This window comes from Globicephala melas, chromosome 10 (assembly GCF_963455315.2).
Source record: "Globicephala melas chromosome 10, mGloMel1.2, whole genome shotgun sequence".
Classification (NCBI taxonomy): domain Eukaryota; kingdom Metazoa; phylum Chordata; class Mammalia; order Artiodactyla; family Delphinidae; genus Globicephala; species Globicephala melas.
The window spans coordinates 74,271,592-74,289,996 of NC_083323.1; positions in this window are offsets into that span (position 1 = coordinate 74,271,592).

The window sequence follows — 18,405 nt, forward strand, 5'->3', positions numbered from 1 at the left end:
ACAAATTCTTCCCTACAGCCTCTAGAAAGAAATGAAGCCTTGTCAACATCTTGATTTTAGACTAATTAAACCTGTGTTGGGCATCTGACATACAGAACTGTAAGGTGGAGAGTTTTCCTATTACACTTATTTAGCTGGGACACCATTGCAGAAAGTTTACTGGAAACCTCCATATACAGTTCTGTCATGGGCTCTGAAGCTAAATTCCTCAGGCTCAGATCCTGATCCTCACTTGGTTTTGTGATTTTGTGACTGAGAAAGATGAAGATCAGTCAAAATAGTGGAGTAAAAAGACCCTGAGCTCAATTCCTCTCACAAGCACACCAAAACCACAACTATTTGCAGAATGACCATCAATGAAAAAGACCAGAACCTATCAGGAAATATCTTCTACAACTTCAGACATAAAGAAGGAACCAAAACAAGATGGGTAGGAGGAGTGGTTTTGTGATATAATCAAGTCCCATACCACTGGGTGAGTGACCCACAAAATGGAGAATAATTATATTGCAGACATTCTCCCATAGGAGTGCGAGTTCTGAGCATCCCTTCAAGCTCCCCAGCTGAGGGGGGGGGGTGTCCTGCAATTGGAAAATGAGCCCTGAGAGCATTTGGCTTTGAAAGTTAGTGGGGATTAATTTCAGGAGTCCATAGGACTGAGAGAAATAGACTTCATTCTTAAAGGGCACACATATAATCTTACACTCTCCAGGACCCAGGGCAAAAGTAGTAATTTAATAGAAGCCTGAGCTAGACTTACCTGCTAGTTTTAGGGAGTCTCTTGGATAGGCAGTGTGTGGCTGAATCTCAGCCTGGGGACATAGACTGTGGTAGCAACCATTCTTGAGAACTCCTTCTACTGCATGGACACTGGTGCTGGTGGGTGCCATTGTGAAACCCTCCCTCTAGCTCAAGGGCTAAGACCTGGCCTCACATAAAAGCCTGTAGGCCACAGTGCTGGGATGCCTCAAGCCAAGAAACTAAATGCTGGGGGTGGGGACGCATAGGACCACCCACTAGAAGAAAGGTTGCCTAAATACTTCCTGAGACCACAGTCACCTCTGCACATGCCCCTAGACACAACACTACATACCAGAACGCCAGGACCAGCTCTACCTACCAGTGGACAGGCACTGGCCCTGCCTTCCAGGAAGTCTTCTCTAGCCTCTGGACCAACCTTACCCACCTTACCCACCAGGAGACAGAATTCAGATGCAAGAGAAACACAATTCTGCAGTCCATGGACCCAGACTGCCCACAACAGGCCAGACCCTGCCTTGGGACTAGTTGAGCCCCAGCCCTGCCCACTTTCAGGCTGAAACAAGCTTTGGGACACCCTGAACCCTATACCCAACTGTGTCAGGAACCAGCCATCTCCCACCAGTGATCAGACTGTAACGCTGAGATCCCTCCAGAACCTGGCTCTGCCTGCTAATAGTCCAGCACTAGCCCCAAGATATGGCTTTTCCCATAAGTGGATGGGCAATTTCCATGGAATCTTCTGACCCAGCCCTCCAGTGAGCCAGTACTAGCCCTGAAGCTCCTTGTAGTACTGGAGTCAGTTGCCTCATGATTGGGCCCCATCGACCAGCAGCTGTCAGCCTCCACACAAGGCAGGGTCAGACCAGGGACCAAAAAAGGCTACCAGACCACCCACATAGCCCAACACAACAGAAGGACCCATGCAGCACTTATGGGGGAACCCCTAGAGCATATAGTTTGGGTGATGTGAGGGAAGTGTGCTGCTGTGACAATTAAGATGTGTCCTTCAGAAGACCAAATCTTCATGGTTGAGAAACATAACTAACCTACCAGATATATAAAAATATAAACAGCAACTTAGGCAAGAAGAGGAAGCAGAACATATCCAAGAAGAAGGAATAAGATAAGACACCAGAAGAAGAACTAAGTGAAGTGGAGAGAGGCAATCTACCTGAGAAAGATTTCAGCATAATTATCATAAAGATGATCAAAGAATTTAGGAGAAAAATGAATGCACAGAATGAGAAGTTAAAGGTTTTTAACAGGGTTAGAAAATATAAAGAACAACCAATCAGAGATGAAGAATAAAAACTGCAATGAAAAATACACTAGAAGGAATCAACAGTAGAGTAAAAGATACAGAGGGACAGATCAGAGAGCTGGAAGACAGAGTAGTGGAAATCACTGATGCTAAACAGAAAAAAGAATGAAAAGAAATGGGGACAGTTTAAGACAACATCAAGAACACTAATATTCACATTTATAGGGGTCCCAGAAGGAGCAAAGAAAAAGCTGAGAAAATACTTGAAGACATAATAGCTGAATAATTCCCTAAACTTGGAAAGGAAAGTGTCACCCAAATCCAAGAAGTGCAGAGAGTCCCATACAGGATGAACTCAAAGAGGAACACACAAGGCACATTGTATTTAAAATGAAAAAAAATTAGAGATAAAAAGAGAATATTAAAAGCAAAAAACAAACCAAAAACAAAATACAAGGGAAATCCCATAAGGCTGTCAGCTGATTTTTCAACAGAAACTCTGCAGGCAGGAGGGATTAGCATGATATATTTAAAGTGATGAAAAGGGAAAACCTACAACCAAGAATACTTTATCCAGCAAGGCTCTTGTTCAGATTTAATGGGGAGATCAAAAGCTTTACAGAGAAACAAAAGCTAAAAGAGTTCAGCACCACCAAGCCAATCTACAGCAAATGTAAAAGGAACTTCTCTAGGTGAAAAAGAAACAAGAAAATTACAAAATGAAAAAGCTCATTGGTAAAGACAAACATACAGTAAAGGTAGGAAGTCATCCATACACAAAGCTAATAGACAGCTTAAAAGACAAAAATAGTAAAATTATCTAGATCCACAATAAACAGTTATGGGATACCCCAAACAATGAAATGTAAAATATGATATCAAAAACAATAATCATGAGGGAAGAAGAGTACAAATGCAGGGTTTTAAAATGCATTCGAAATGAAGATATCAGCAACTTAAAACAATCATGTATATATATAGATAGCTATATAAAAACTTCATGGAAACCACAAACCAAACATCCATAATAGACACACATGCATGCACACACACACACACACACAAACAAAGGACTCCAAACATAACACTGAAGACAGTAATCAAATCACAAGAGAAGGGGACAAAAGAAGAAAGGGGAAAAAAGACCTATAAAAACAACACAAAACAATTAACAAAATGGCAATAAGAACATACATATCAATAATTACTTTAAATGTAAGTGGAGTAAATGTGCTAGTCAAAAGATGTAGAGTGGTGGAATGGATACAAAAACAAGATCCATATATATTCTGCCAACAAAAGACTCACTTCAGATCTAGAGACACACTCTGAAAGTGAGTGGATGGAAACATGTATTCCACACAAATGGAAGGCAAAAGAAAATTGGAGTAGCAATACTTATATCAGACAAAATATACTTTAAAATAAAGACTGTTACAAGAGACAAAGAAGGCCACTACATAATGATCAAGGGATCAATCCAAGAAGAAGATATAATATTGTAAATATATATGCACCCAATATATGAGTACCTAAATATATAAGGCACATATTAACAGACATAAAAAGAGAAATCAACAGTAGCACAATAACAGTAGGAGACTTTAACACCCCACTTACATCACTGGACAGATCATCCAGATAAAATATCAATAAAGAAACACCTTAAATGGCACATTAGAATAGATAGAGTTAATTGATATATAGAGAGAGCATTCCTTTGGAAAACAGCAGAATACATATTCTTTTTCATGTGCACATGGGAAATTCTCCAGGGTAGATCACATGCTAGGCCATAATGCAAGCCTCAGTGAATTTAAGAAAATTGAAATCATATCAAACATCTTTTCTGACCATAGCGCTATAAGACAAAAATATAAATAAATAAAACAACTACAAGAAAAAAAAATGCAAAAACATAAAAACAAGTTAAGCAATATGCAACTAACAACAAATGGTTCACTGAAAAAATCAAAGAGGAAATCAAATAATACCTAGAGACATGAAAATGAAAACATTACACCCAAAACTTACGAGACATAGCAAAAGCAGTTCTAAGAGGAAAGTTTATAGTGATACAAACTGACCTCAGGAAACAAGAATAATCTCAAATAAACAACCTAACATTACATCTAAAGCAACTAGAAAAAGAAGAACACACAAAACCAAAGTTATGATGAGGAAAGAAATTATAAAGGTCAGAGCAGAAATAAATGAAATAGAGACTAAAAAATAATAGAAAAGATCAGTGGAACTAAAAGAAGATTCTTTGAAAAGATAAATCAAATTGATAAACCTTTAGCTGACTAATCAAGAAGAAAAAGGGAGAGGGTCCAAATCAATAAAATCAGAAATGAAAAAGAAGTTAACTGACAACAAAGAAACACAAAGGATCATAAGAGACTACTATGAAAAACTCTGTCAATAAAATGGACAACCTAGAGGAAATGGAGAAATTCTTAGAAATGTACAACCTCCTGAAACTGAACCAGGAATCTGATTCATTACTGGTAATTGGACTGTTCATGTTAACAGACCAATTATCAGTAATAAAATTGAATCACTAATTTAAAACTCCCAACAAACAAAAGTCCACGACCAGATGGCTTCACAGGCAAATTCTACCAAACATTTAGAGAGGAGATAACAGCTATATTTCTTAAATTATTGCAAAAAATTGCATGGAAGGAACACTTCCAACCTCATTCTATGAGGTCAGCATCATCCTGACACCAAAGCCAGATAAAGATATCATTAAAAAATAAAATTACAGGTCAATATCACAGATGAATATAGATGCAAAAATTCTCAACAAAATATTAACAAACCAAATCCAACAATACATAAAAATGATGTTACACTATGATGAAGTGGGAATTATTCCAGGGATTTGAGGATTTTTCAATATCCACAAATCAGTCTATGTGATATATCACACTAACAAATTGAAGAATAAAAATCTAACAGTCATATCAATAGATGTAGAAAAAGCTTATGATAAAATTCAACATCCATTTATGATAAAAAAAAAAACCTTTTCAGAAAGTATGAATAGAGGAAACATACTTCAACATAAAAAAGGCCATACAAAGGACAAAAACAAAGCTAACATCATAATGAATGATGAAAAGCTGAAACTAGTTCCTCTAAGATCAAGAAAAAGACAAGGATGCTCACTCTCACCACTTTTACTCAAAATAACTTTGGAAATTTTAGCCACAGCAATGAGACAAGAAAAAGAAATAAATGAAATCAAAATTGGAAGAGAAGTAAAACTGTCACTGTTTGCAGATGGTGTGATACTATACATAGAAAATCCTAAAGACAGAACCAGAAAACTACTAGAACTTATCAATGAATCCAGTAAAGTTGCAGGATACAAAATTAATATTCTTTTGAGTCTGTTGCATTTCTATACACTAACAATGAAAGACCAGAGAGAGAAATTAAAGAAACAATCCCATTTAAAATTGCACCCAGAAGAACAAAATACCTGGAAATAAATCTACCTAGGGAGGTAAAAGACCTGTACTCAGAAAACTATAAGACACTGATGAAAAAAAAATTGAAGACAACACAAACAAATGGAAAGATGTACCGTGTTCTAGCATTAGATGAATTAATATTGTTAAAATGACCATACTGCCCAAGGCAATATACAGATTCAATGCAATGCTTACCAAATTACCAATGGCATTTTTCACAGAGCTAGAACAAAAAATTTAAAAATTTTTATGGAAGCACAAAAGACCACAGATAGCCAAAGCAATCTTGCAAAAGAAAAATGGAGCTGGAGGAATCAGGTTCCCTGCCTTCAGACTACACTACAAAGCTACAGTAATCAAAACAGTATGAAATACAGTATCAAAAACAGACAAATAGATGAATGGAACAGAATAGAGCCCAGAAATAAACCCATGTGCTTACGATCAATTGATCTATGACAAAGGAAGCAAGAATATACAATGGAGAAAAGACTGTCTCTTCAATAAGTGGCACTGGAAAAACTGGACAGGTACATGGAAAAGAATGAAATCAGAACATTTTCTAACACAGTATACAAAAATAAATTCAAAATGGATTAAAGATCTGAATATAAGACCAGATACCATAAAATTCCTAGAGGAAAATACAGGCAGTACACTCTTTGACATAAATCACAGCAATATTTTTTGGATCCATCTCCTAAAACAAAGGAAATAAAAACAAAAATAAACAAATGGAACCAAATTAAACATAAAAGCCTTTGCACAGCAAAGGTAACCGTAGACAAAACAAAAAGACAACCTATGGACTGGGAGAAAATATTTTCAAATGATATGACTGATAAGGAGTTTATATCCAACATATATATAACAACACATACAACTCATCATCAGAAAAACAAACAACCCAATTTAAAAATGGGCAGAAAAACTGAAGATACATTTTTCCAAAGAGGAAATGCAAGTGGCCAATGTACACATGAATAGATGCCCAACATTGCTAATCATGACGGAAATGCAAGTCAAAACTACAATGAGGGCTTCCCTGGTGGCGCATTGGTTGAGAATCTGCCTGCTAATGCAGGGGACATGGGTTTGAGCCCTGGTCTGGGAGGATCCCACATGCCGTGGAGCAACTAGGCCCGTGAGCCACAACTACTGAGCCTGCGCGTCTGGAGCCTGTGCTCTGCAACAAGAGAGGCCGCGATAGTGAGATGCCCATGCACCACGATGAAGAGTGGCCCCCCCTTGCCACAACTAGAGAAAGCTCTCACACAGAAACGAAGACCCAACACAGCAAAAATAAATTAATTAAAAAAAAACTACAATGAGATATCACCTTACATCTGTCAGAATATCTGTCATCAGAAAGAAAACAAATAACAAATATTGGCGAGAATGTGGTAAAAGGGAATCCTCATACACTGTTGGTGGGAATGCAAAGTGGTGCAGCCACTGTGGAAAATAGTATGGACGTTTCTCCAAAAGCAAAAATAGGAACATATTACCCAGAATTTCTACCCTTGGTATATATCAGAAAAAAAAATCAAAAACAAAAAACACCTCATTTGAAAATACATGCACCCCAATATTCATAGCAGCACTATGTACAAATGCCAAGATATGGAAGCAACCTAAGTGTCCTCAACAGATGAATGGGTAAAGAAATGTGCTATATGTATACATACATACAATGGAATATATATAATGGAATACTACTCAGCCATAAAAAAGAACACAATTTTGCCATTTGCAAAAACAAATTGGACTTGGAAAGTATTATACTGAGTGAAATAATCCAGACAGAGAAAGACAAATACTGTATGATATAACATATATGTGTAATCTAAGAAATAAAACAAACTAGTGAATAAAACAAAAAAGAAGTAGATACACAGATATAGAGAACAAACTAGTGGTTACTAGTGGAGAGAGGGAAGGGGGAAAGGGCAATATGGAGTAGGGCATTAAAAGGTAGAAACTATTAAGTATAAAATAAGCTACAAGGATATATTGTACAATACAGGGAATATAGCCAATAGTTTAAAATAACTATAAGTGGAGTATAACCTTTAAAAATTGTGAATCACTATATTATACACCTATAACATATAATATTGTACATCAACTATACTTCAACTAAGAAAATACCTAGAGTGAATGCATGAGTAAAATAACAAGACCAAACTATATGCTGTCTACAAGACTTGATTCAGATCTAAATACATACACAGACTGAAATTAAGGGATAGAATAGGTATTTCATGCCAAAGGAAATGAAAAGAAAGCTGAAGTAGCAATACTTTTATCAGACAAAATAGATTTTAAAACAAAGACTGTAACAAGACCCAAAGTAAGACATTACATAATGATAAAGGGATCAATCCAATAAGAAGACATAACACTTGTAAATATATATGCACCCAACATATAGGCACTTAATACATAAATTGACAGTGGTACAAAAATTTTAGGAGACTTCACACCCCGCTTAAATCAATGGTTATATCTAGACAGAAAATCAATAAGAAAACGTTCTTTTCAAATGCACCTCTGTGTTCATTCTAGCATTATTTATAATAGCCAAGGTATCGAAGTCACCTAGGTGTCAATCAATAGGTGAATGGATAAACAAGATATAAACAACAAGAGTTTACTGTATAGAACAGGGGATGATATTCAATATCTTGTAATAGCCTATCATGAAATATAATATGAAAAATATATAACTGAATGACTTTGCTGTACACCTGAAACTAACACAATTCTGAATCAAATATACTTCAATTAAAAAAAATGATGTACTATATGTATACACTGGGATATTACTTAGCCATAAAAGAGAATAAAATCTTGCCATTTGTGACAACATGGATAGACATACAAACATTATACTAAGTGAAATAAATCAAACCAGAGAAAGACAAGTGCCATCTAATCTCATTTACAAGTGGAATTTAAAAAACAAAATAAATAAACATAACAAAATAGAAACAGACTCATAGATACAGAAAACAAACTAGTGGTTGGCAGGACATGGGGGTTGCTGGGCAAAATAGGCAAAGGGGATTAAGAGGTACAAACTTCCAGAAAAAAAAAATGTCACAGGGATGTAGTATACAGCATAAGGATATGGTCGACAATACTGTAATAAATTTGCATAAGGATGTATGGTTACTAGACTTATCATGGTGATATTTTTGTAATGTATTTAAATGTTGAACCACTATGTTGTATACCTGAAACTAACATAATATTGTATGTCAACTATACTTCAATAAAAAAGCAATTATACTCCAATAAAGATGTTAAAAAAAAATGGAAGAGGATGTGATCAACCGTGCAAGTACTACTGTAGGTCAGTTATGACAAGAACTGAAACAGAGGCTCCCAGACTTTCTTGGTTCATGCCATCCTTAGTGTCTCAGTACACTTTTATGGACATCCTAGGCCAAAAGAAATACCTAACAGTTCTGTTTATTAAGTGGTCTTGCCCAAACTGCTTAATAAATATTTATGTTCTTTTAACTTAGAAGTGATTGAAAACCTAACACACACAAATTAAAATGAAAGAAAAAGCTAGCATTTAATTTCATTATCAAATAACCACAATTACTTTCTAATCAGATATGTGTACCAGTTGGGCATTGCACAGCTTATAAATCTTGGAATGTCTTTGGGAACTACCACACTCATGAACTGGTTCACTCTGATTTTAGCAAAGTCTTTACTTTTTATCTCAACAGACACCAAAAACCCAGCTTTGCAAAGATATGACATCATTGGAAGGAAAGAAGTGCAGTCTCACACTGAAACTGTGAGCTAACTTAAATATGCACTTTTTGCTTTATTTGACGATGTGTTTCCCTTGAAATTTTATTTAAAAAAAAATTTTAAACATCTTTATTGGAGTATAATTGCTTTACAATGTTGTGTTAGTTTCTGCTGTATAACAAAGTGAATCAGCTATATGTATACATATATCCCCATACCCTCTCCCTCTTGCTTTGAATCTCCTTCCCACCCTCCCTATCCCACCCCTCTAGGTGGCCACAAAGCACCGAGCTGATCTCCCTGTGCTATGCAACTTCTTCCCACTAGCTATCTATTTAACATTAGTAGTGTATATATGTCAAAGTCACTCTCTCACTTTGTCCTAGCTTACCCTTCCCCCTCCCCGTGTCCTCAAGTCCATTCCCTTGAAATTTTAAAATATCCTTTGGGGTCTTGTGAGTTTGCTGTGGTGCTTTAGGGAGTTTGTAACACAGTATGAGGACTGAAATACTGAGAAATGACCACGGGATTTTCCAGTGGGAGACATAGATCAGGAGACCATATGTTGTATTGCCTAAATAGGGATAAAAATGTGAAAATGAAAAGGACACTATTATTATTGTTGTGACAACTGGAGCAAACTCAGCTTATAGGGGGAAACTGGGAACTACTAGTTACCTAGTAAGTTAGGTGAAATAGTAGAGTGAAACCCTGATTTTCGTGGTTTTAAGAAAGAAGAGAAGAGATATTGGAGACAGTGAGTACTGGAGAACACTGAGAGCTGAGAACACAACTCAGTATTTATGGAACTGATGGAGGAAGAAAGAACAAAATGGTAGGAAGAGAGAAGCAAGAGACAGACCAAAGGACAATAAAATTGCAAGGTGGCTATGTTTAATAGTAGCTAATATTTACAATAAGTAAGCAAGATAAATAAAGTAATGAAATGGGTACACTGGATATGCAAGCAAGACAAAACCAGTTTTTGTCAAACTGTGGGAGCTAAGCCAGATTCAGTGGATTAAAACACGTAGAGGAAGAGTGAGAAAGGAGCAATAAACTAGATTCACTTTCCAGAAGAGATGGCTGGGCCAATCATAAAGGAAGTTGCATGGAAGAGGGCTGAATCATTTTAGAATGCAAAAGACTTGAAAATAACTTAACATTTTTGTTTTTAAGCATTTAGTGGGATAGGTTCTCTCATCTTTGTAAATTTTATAAGTGTTTATGATCATCAACTTCACTCCCACAGGAAGAAAAGCATCAGAAATATTTCAAGATCCATTTAAACTCTCACCTCTTCCTCAGTGCTTTCAGAAATCCTCTGAGATTTACTCTATTTCATTGGTTTTGAAACTTGATCATTTTTGTTTTGTATTTAGTTACTGGTTGATCTCTTATATTCAGGGTGTATGTCTAGCCTTCCCAAAAACTGTAGTCTTTCTGAACTGGGACCCTCTCAGTACACATCAGGCATGCTCTAACCTCGGATCCTTGCACTGGCTGTTTACAAGGAACTTCTTTCCTCCCTGATTCAGATCTGTGTTCAAATGTCCCCTTTTCTGGTGCAGTGATTAAGAATCTGCCTGCCAATGCAGGGGACACGGGTTTGAACCCTGGTCCGGGAATATCTCATATGCCATGGAGTAGCTAAGCCCATGCACCACAACGACTGAGCTTACTCTCTAAAGCCTGCGAGCCACAGCTACTGAGGCTGAGCACCACAACTGCCGAAGCCTGTGTGCCTAGAGCCCATGCTCCACAACAAGAGAAGCCATCTCAATGAGAAGTCCACGCACTGCAATGAAGAGTAGATGCCACTTGCAGCAACTAGAGAAAACCCGCGCACAACAACAAAGTCCCAATGCAGCCATAAATTAAATAAATTAAAGAAAAAAGTTACAAATGTCCCATTCCCAAGGGGGTCTGCACTGGACACATTTATGTAAGTTGCAACCCACTTTTCCCTCATCCCAATACCTGTATCTCGGTCATCCTACGTCTACTCTGTTTTTCCTATAGCATTTTCAATTTCTAACATATAATTATTTGTTATGCTTAGGGTTCATTTTCTGCCTTCCTCCAAGTAGAACATAACCTCTACAATGACAGGGAATTTTATGGGGGGAAGGTGTTCACTGATAAATCCCAAGGGCCTGATACATATAAGATGCTCAAGAAATCACTTGCAGAGTGAATAAAGTTGTTTATGCCTCTCCTTTAAATGTAGTAAGACTCTTCTGTGGCCTCAGTAAGCCCTTGTTAATTTCAAAGAACTGACTTGTATTGGATCAAAATCTTAAAAGTTCTACAAATTCCCAAAGCAAATGACAATTGTTTCTTTTATCCTTTAGTGCCAGAGGACATTTTTTTGTCTAACTTTGCCAGTCAAGGGGTTTTCTTTTTTTTTTAAGCCTTGAATAAAATGCTTGTTTAAGTCACATTGATTGCTTTTATGTTCCACATTTTTCTTTAGAATTTCTTTAATTAATTTTATCTTTTTATTTGTCTCTCTTTTGTCCCTGTATACATTTAGTACAGTTTGCTGCCTCACAATTCTATTTGATGACAATGGCTTACAAAATAGATAATGGATTTTTCTTTTCCCAAAGAAATAGAAAAGTTTCCTCTATACTCCAAGGGGATATAAATGAAGAATACGAGTATGGATTCAAGCATGCAAAAATCAGCATGCACTCTTCTTTTTCTAGAAGGTTGGAAAAGTTGAGTTCAGCAGCATTGTTTGGTGTGGCTGAATCAAGTGCAACTACATGAAAAATAAAGGCTGTCAACAGTTTTATAAAGAAAATGAATTTTGCTCTTTCTTATAAGAAAAAGCCTCATCACCTTTATTTTTTAAATGTCCCGAGTTGAGGTAAACAGGATCCATATCTTGCCATCAAAATTTTCTATTTCTTTTTGATATTTTCCCCAATCAATAGAATCAGAAGGACTCCCCAATGGAAATTAGCATTAAAATGCAAAATCACTGTAACTTCTTTTCTATGATAGATATTGATTTTACAAATTGAATTTAACATGATTTGCTCTTTCACTTCCTCAGTTTATTTTTGTTTTTTATTTATAGCTTGTTAACACATTAAATACTTTTTTGTGGTTTTGGTTTGTGTATATATAATATTTTAATTATATTAAAAATTGGTGTTTACTGCCTGTTAATTTGCTCTCAATCACTGGTGTAAACATATTTTACATTGCTCTCAGACCCCATAGTCAGTAGGATGTATTAGCCAATGTGTTCAAGCACACCATGTTCTGTATATCCTTTTTAGGCTTTAAAGTTTTGTAGGTTGGTTAGTTGCTTTTCCTTTTAAAATTAATAGACATTTTTAAAGAGCAGTTTCAGGTTCACAACAAAATTAGCAGAAAATACAGAAAGTTCTCACATTCCCCCTTTCCTCCTCTTCTCCTCCTCCTCCCCCATTAAACAGAACCTGCCTGGGAATCAACATCCCAAACCAGAGTGGTGCATTTGTTACATTCAATGAAACTTATACTGACACATTATTATCAGTCAAAGTCCATAGTTTACATTAAGGTTCACTCTCATACATTTTATGGATTTTGACAAATGTATGATGATATATATCCATCATTAGAGAGTATATCCTACAGAATAGTTTCACTGCCATAAAAATTCTCTGTCTCTGTTTATTCATCTCTCTCTTCTCTCAAATCTCTGGCAACCATTGATCTTTTTACTGTCTCCATAGTTTTGTCTTTTCCAAAATGTCATGTAGTTGGAATAAAAAAGTATGTAGCCATTTCATTTTTTTTCACTTAGTTATATGCATTTAAGCTTTCTCCAGGTCTTTTTGTGGCTTGAAAACTCATTTATTTTCAGAATTGAATGGCATTCCATTGTATGGATGTACTACAGTTTATTTATCTAATAACTAATTGAAGGTGACCTTGGTTGTTTCCAAGTTTTGTCACTTAAGAATAAAGCTGCTATAAACATTCATATGCAGGTTTTTGTGTGGATGTAAGTTTTCAGCTCCTTTGGGTAAATATCAATGATCATGATTGCTGGATTGTAGAGTAAGAGTATGCTTAGTTTTGTAAGACAGTGCCAAACTGTCTTCCAAAGTGGCTGTACCATTTTGCATTTCCACCAGCAGTGAATGAGAGCTTCTGTTGTTCCACATTCTTGTCAGCATTTGGTATTGTCAGAGACCATCATTTTAAAGACTTTTCCTAATCTCATTTTAGGATTTCCAGAAAAAGTAAAGAGTAAAGTCAAGGATCAATTAATTTTTTTCCTTTATATGAAAGTGTGGGTTGGGGAAGGCTGGGAAGAGGAGGCGTGAGATGGGGTGGAATAAGGGGGGAGTAGAGGGAGGGGAGAAGAAGGGAGGGAAGAAGAAGGAATGGGAGAGTTTTCCCTTTTCCTTTATAATATTTTTTAGTTGTGAAGTTTCCCTGGAGACTTGCAGACATTTCCAAGAAGAGAAAACATACCCACAAGTTTAATAACTGTGAAAAATTGTTTGAAGAATATGGGCAAGTAACAAGTGTCTAGATTTTTGGTTCTTTTTTGGCAAATTTTAATAGTACTTATTTTGCAAAGTAGGATTAGAACTATAAACTTGCCTGTATGTTCACTTCTACTTATCAGATAAGAGCCTTTCATCATGTCTTACATAAATATTCAAGACTGATTAAATAGCATAGGTATTGAATTAATTACATTGCATTCTGGACTTTTGAAAAATTACTGTTGTTAAAATAATTAATAATAATACAAAATTCATAATCTCACAAGCCAAATAATATAAATCTTTCATTTTGCAATATCCTTTTAATGTGAATGCATATTTTTTTCATAGTACTCAAATTCTAAATTGTACTTATTGTGGGAATCTGGTGAATTGAATTGAAAATACCAAGTTTGGAAAACTCAAGTATTAAGGACAACTATTTCCCACTTGTAGCCCAGGCCAAAGGATTGTCTTTGGCAGGCTCAGGGACCCCACAGTCCGGTGATGGTTTGTAAATTTCAGGAAGCCTGGAGTTTCCACCTGGTGACTCATAAATTCCCAGGTGTGTGAAAAGGTGTTCTCATGGGTTCATGAATTAAAGGTGTCAGTAGCATCTGTTTAATTTCTAGTAATAAAAACTAACAAAGTCACTGATGATTTTGTACTCTTTTAAAATTGAAACAGTGTGAAAGTCTGTACTGAGTGAGCATATATGATGAATTGGAAGTCAAGGTCAGAGGAGATGAAGGGAACATACTCAGGACTTGGGTGCTCCTTTACATTACCACTCAGAGTAGTTTTAAGTATTATAAGGATTTACATTATTTTTATTCTTATATATTGTTTAACCTATACTCATAAAGAAAAAATAATGCAGATTGTAAAAATGAAAAATAAAGGTTGTGGAATGAAAAAAATACTTCAAAATTCATCTAAAATAATATTTCCCAGATTATTTGCCTTTTGTTTATTAGATCAAATTTTTATTCAAAATTCGGAAAATCTCTTGAAATTCAAAAAAACAATGTTAAAAAGAGAAAGTATAATGTCTATAGACATTTTGATTTTTGTTATTTGGAAATAAACATTTTCTGTAACAACAATGCATACTTGAAGATAAATGTCATGTTTTTAAAAGTTTATAATCCTCTCTTTTAAAGCATTAAATATAATTCATAAAATTTAATTTTGTAAGTATAATAGCAATGAAACCACTATATAGACATTAACATAACTAAAAATACAAAAGTCCCTTAGGCAGAAAAATTTAAAACTCTAATCAAGGACACAGAAGATGATCTGGATAATATGTGACATTCCATGCACTTGGATGGGATGATTTAATATTATAAATATAACATTTTTCCTCAAATAAATCTATAAATTAATGCAATGAAATTTCCAGATGGAGCTTTGAAAAACTTAATAACCACATTAACAATTTGATTGAAAAAATGAAAATTCATGAATAACTAAATCATCTTTAACAAGGACTATAGAAGAGGAGTCAAGATGGCAGAATAGGAGGACAAAGAATGCATCTATCCTCATAAGTACATCAAGAATACATCTACAAATGGAACGATACTCACAGAGCACCTGCTGAACATTAGTGGAAGATTTTGGGGCACCTAAAAAGGCAAGAAAAATCCCTGCACAACTGGGTAAGATAAAAGAAAGAAAAGAGAAATCTAAAAAGGGACCAGCAAACATGGCGGGAAGCTGAAGGTAAGGAGAGGTTCCCACACTCAGAAAAACCCCTTCATGGTGGGGAAATCAGCTGGGACAGAAAGGGACCTTTGGGGGATTTAGGGAGAATGCAGTGCATGGTCTGTGGAAGGCAGGACAAAATAAGAAATGTGCACATGGTCTGTGTCACAACCCTACATACCCCAGCCTGAGTCATGTGTCTCCTGTTGTGGAGAGGAGCTGGATGCTGGAAAGTGGGGTTTGGAGCATGGACCCAGGGAGGGGACAGCTGTTGGCTGTGAAATGACAGCCTGAAAGGACAGGAGTAAGGAACTCCACAAGTGGGAAAGTTTGAGGAAAAAGCCTGGAACACCATAGAAGGAAGGTGTCATTGTTGAGTGGTGTGCAAGGGTGGGGCTGCCATTGCAACCCCCTTCCCCACCCACAAGCATCGGCCTCTGCAGGCACTGGGAAAGACACCCATAGGAGCAGACTTGCCCACCCCTCAAGCCAAGGCCTCCTCCTCCCGCGTAGGCTCTGGGGTCCTGAACACCACCCATCCAAAAGCCTCCTTTGGAGTCAGCCCTGAGCAGCCCTGTCTGAGATGGGAATCTGCCAGTGCTGGTAGGGGCTAAGTGCTAAAGTATGGGATTAAGAGAGAGGATCTGGGGAGAGGACTGCTGTTGGCTGTGCAGATACAACAGAGGGGACAAGAGTGAGGGGCTCCATGGCAGGAAATGCCCATAGAGGAAGCATGGTCTGCCTAGAAAATGAGGCACCATTGGGTGGTGCACAAGGGTCAGGGCCACCTCACACCCACATGTCATCCCCTGCCTATGTGGGCACTGTGAGGGAGCCCCACCAGAGTGAGCGTACCCCAGTTTGTTGTAACTGCCTGCTGCTCTCCACCACTGCAGGCACTTCACACATATCCCCAGTTGTGGCTGCCACACCCCTCCGCAGACTGAGTAAATGTGCCCCAATCAGCTGCTGGTTTCACTTTCCTCTCGCCTGGGTGGGGAACAGATGCCTGAGGGTGGCACACATGCAGAGGTGGGGCGAAAACCAAAGCTGAGCCCCAGGGGCTGTGCAACTAAGGAAGAGGAACAGAAACCTCTCTGTTCTGCGGATTAAATCCCCATGATCAGCTTGGTAAATCCTGAGTCTGGAGAATCTGAATAGACGAGTGTTCCCACAACTGAGAAGGTGTAGCTCTAGCAGCAGTGGACTTTGGGGTCAATTACATGCAGGAGTTGGGTCAGGTCAGAGTCCAAGACCTACTGAGATGTATTGGAGGGCCTCCTGGGGAAGTGGGGGTTGGCTGTGGCTCACTGCGAGGGCAAGGACACTGACAAAAGAGACACCAGGAAAATATTCTTATTAGTATTATTCTTTTCTGTTTGTTTTATTTTGTTCAGTTGTTGGTGTTGTTGTTTTTATTTTTTTAATTTCTAATTTTTTAATGTATTTTAAATTTTTCTAATTTTACTTTACTTCGTTGTTGTTTTGTGTTTTTTCTTGGTTTTGTTCTTTTTTATCACTTTTATGTGTTTGTTTTGTATTTATTTGCTTTTTGCTTTCTGTTTTTGTTGTGTTTTTCATTTTTGTTAGTTTAGTCCCTATTAATTGTTTTCACTTTTGAGTTCTTTTGTTTGTTTTCTCTCTCTCTCTTTCTCTCTCTCTTTTTTCTTTACTTTCTGCTTCTTTGTTTCTGTTTGGTTTTGCTTTTATCATTTGACTTGGGTTTGGTTTGTCTCTGTGTTTTCTTTATTTTTTGTGCATGTGTTTTGTGGTGATGGTTGTTGCTGTTTGTTTGTTTTTGCTATTTGTCTTGTGTTTTGTTTGTCTCTTTGTTTTTTTTCCTTTTATTTTTCTCTTTTTTTCCCTGGCTGTGCTGCATGGCTTGTGGGTTTTTGGTGCCCCAGGCAGGCGTCAGGCCTGGGCTTCTAGGGTGGGAGAACCAATCCAGGATGCTGGACTGCCAGATAATTTTCAGGCCCAGGGAATATCAGTTGGCAGGTGCTCTCCCAGATGTATTCATCTTGACACCAAAACCTGGATTCACCCAACTCCCTGCAAACTCCAGTGCTGGACACCTCATGCAAAACCATCAGCAAGGCAGAAACACAGCTCCACCCATCAGCAGACAGGATGCCTAAAGTCATACAGCTCACAGACCCCAAAACACACCACCTGAAGGGGCCCTGCCCGTCAGAGGGGGATAAGACTCGGCTCCACTGACCAGGGCGCAGATACCAGTCCCTCACTACAGGAAGCCTACACAAACCCCTGGACCAACCTCACACATCAGGAGACAACAACAGAATCAAGAGGAACTACGATTTGCAGCCTGTGGAAAGGAGACCATAAACACAGAGGGTTAGACAAAATGAGACAACAGAGAAATATGTTACAGATGAAGGAGCAAGGTAAAAGCCCATAAGACCAAATAAAGGAAGAGAAAATAGGCAATCTACTGAAAAATAATGCAGAGTAATGGTAGTAAAGATGATCCAAGATCTTGGAAAGAGAATGGAGGCATGGATCAAGAAGATACAAAAAATGTTTCACAAGGACATAGAAGAACTAAAGAACAAACAATCAGTGATGAACAACACAATAACTGAAATGAAAAACACACTAGAAGGAATCAATAGCAGAATAATGGAGGCAGAAGAACAGGTAAGTGAGCTGGAAGAAATAACAGAGGAAATAACTGCCAAGGAGCAAAATAAAAAAACACAAATAAAAAGAAATGAGGACAATCTCAGAGACCTCTGGGACAACATTAAAAACACAAATATTCGAATTATAAGGGTCCCAGCAGAAGAAGAGAAAGAGAAAGGGTCTGAGAAAATATTTGAGGAGATTATAGTAAAAAACTTCCCTAACATGGGAAAGGAAATAGTCAACCAAGTCCAGGAAGCACAGA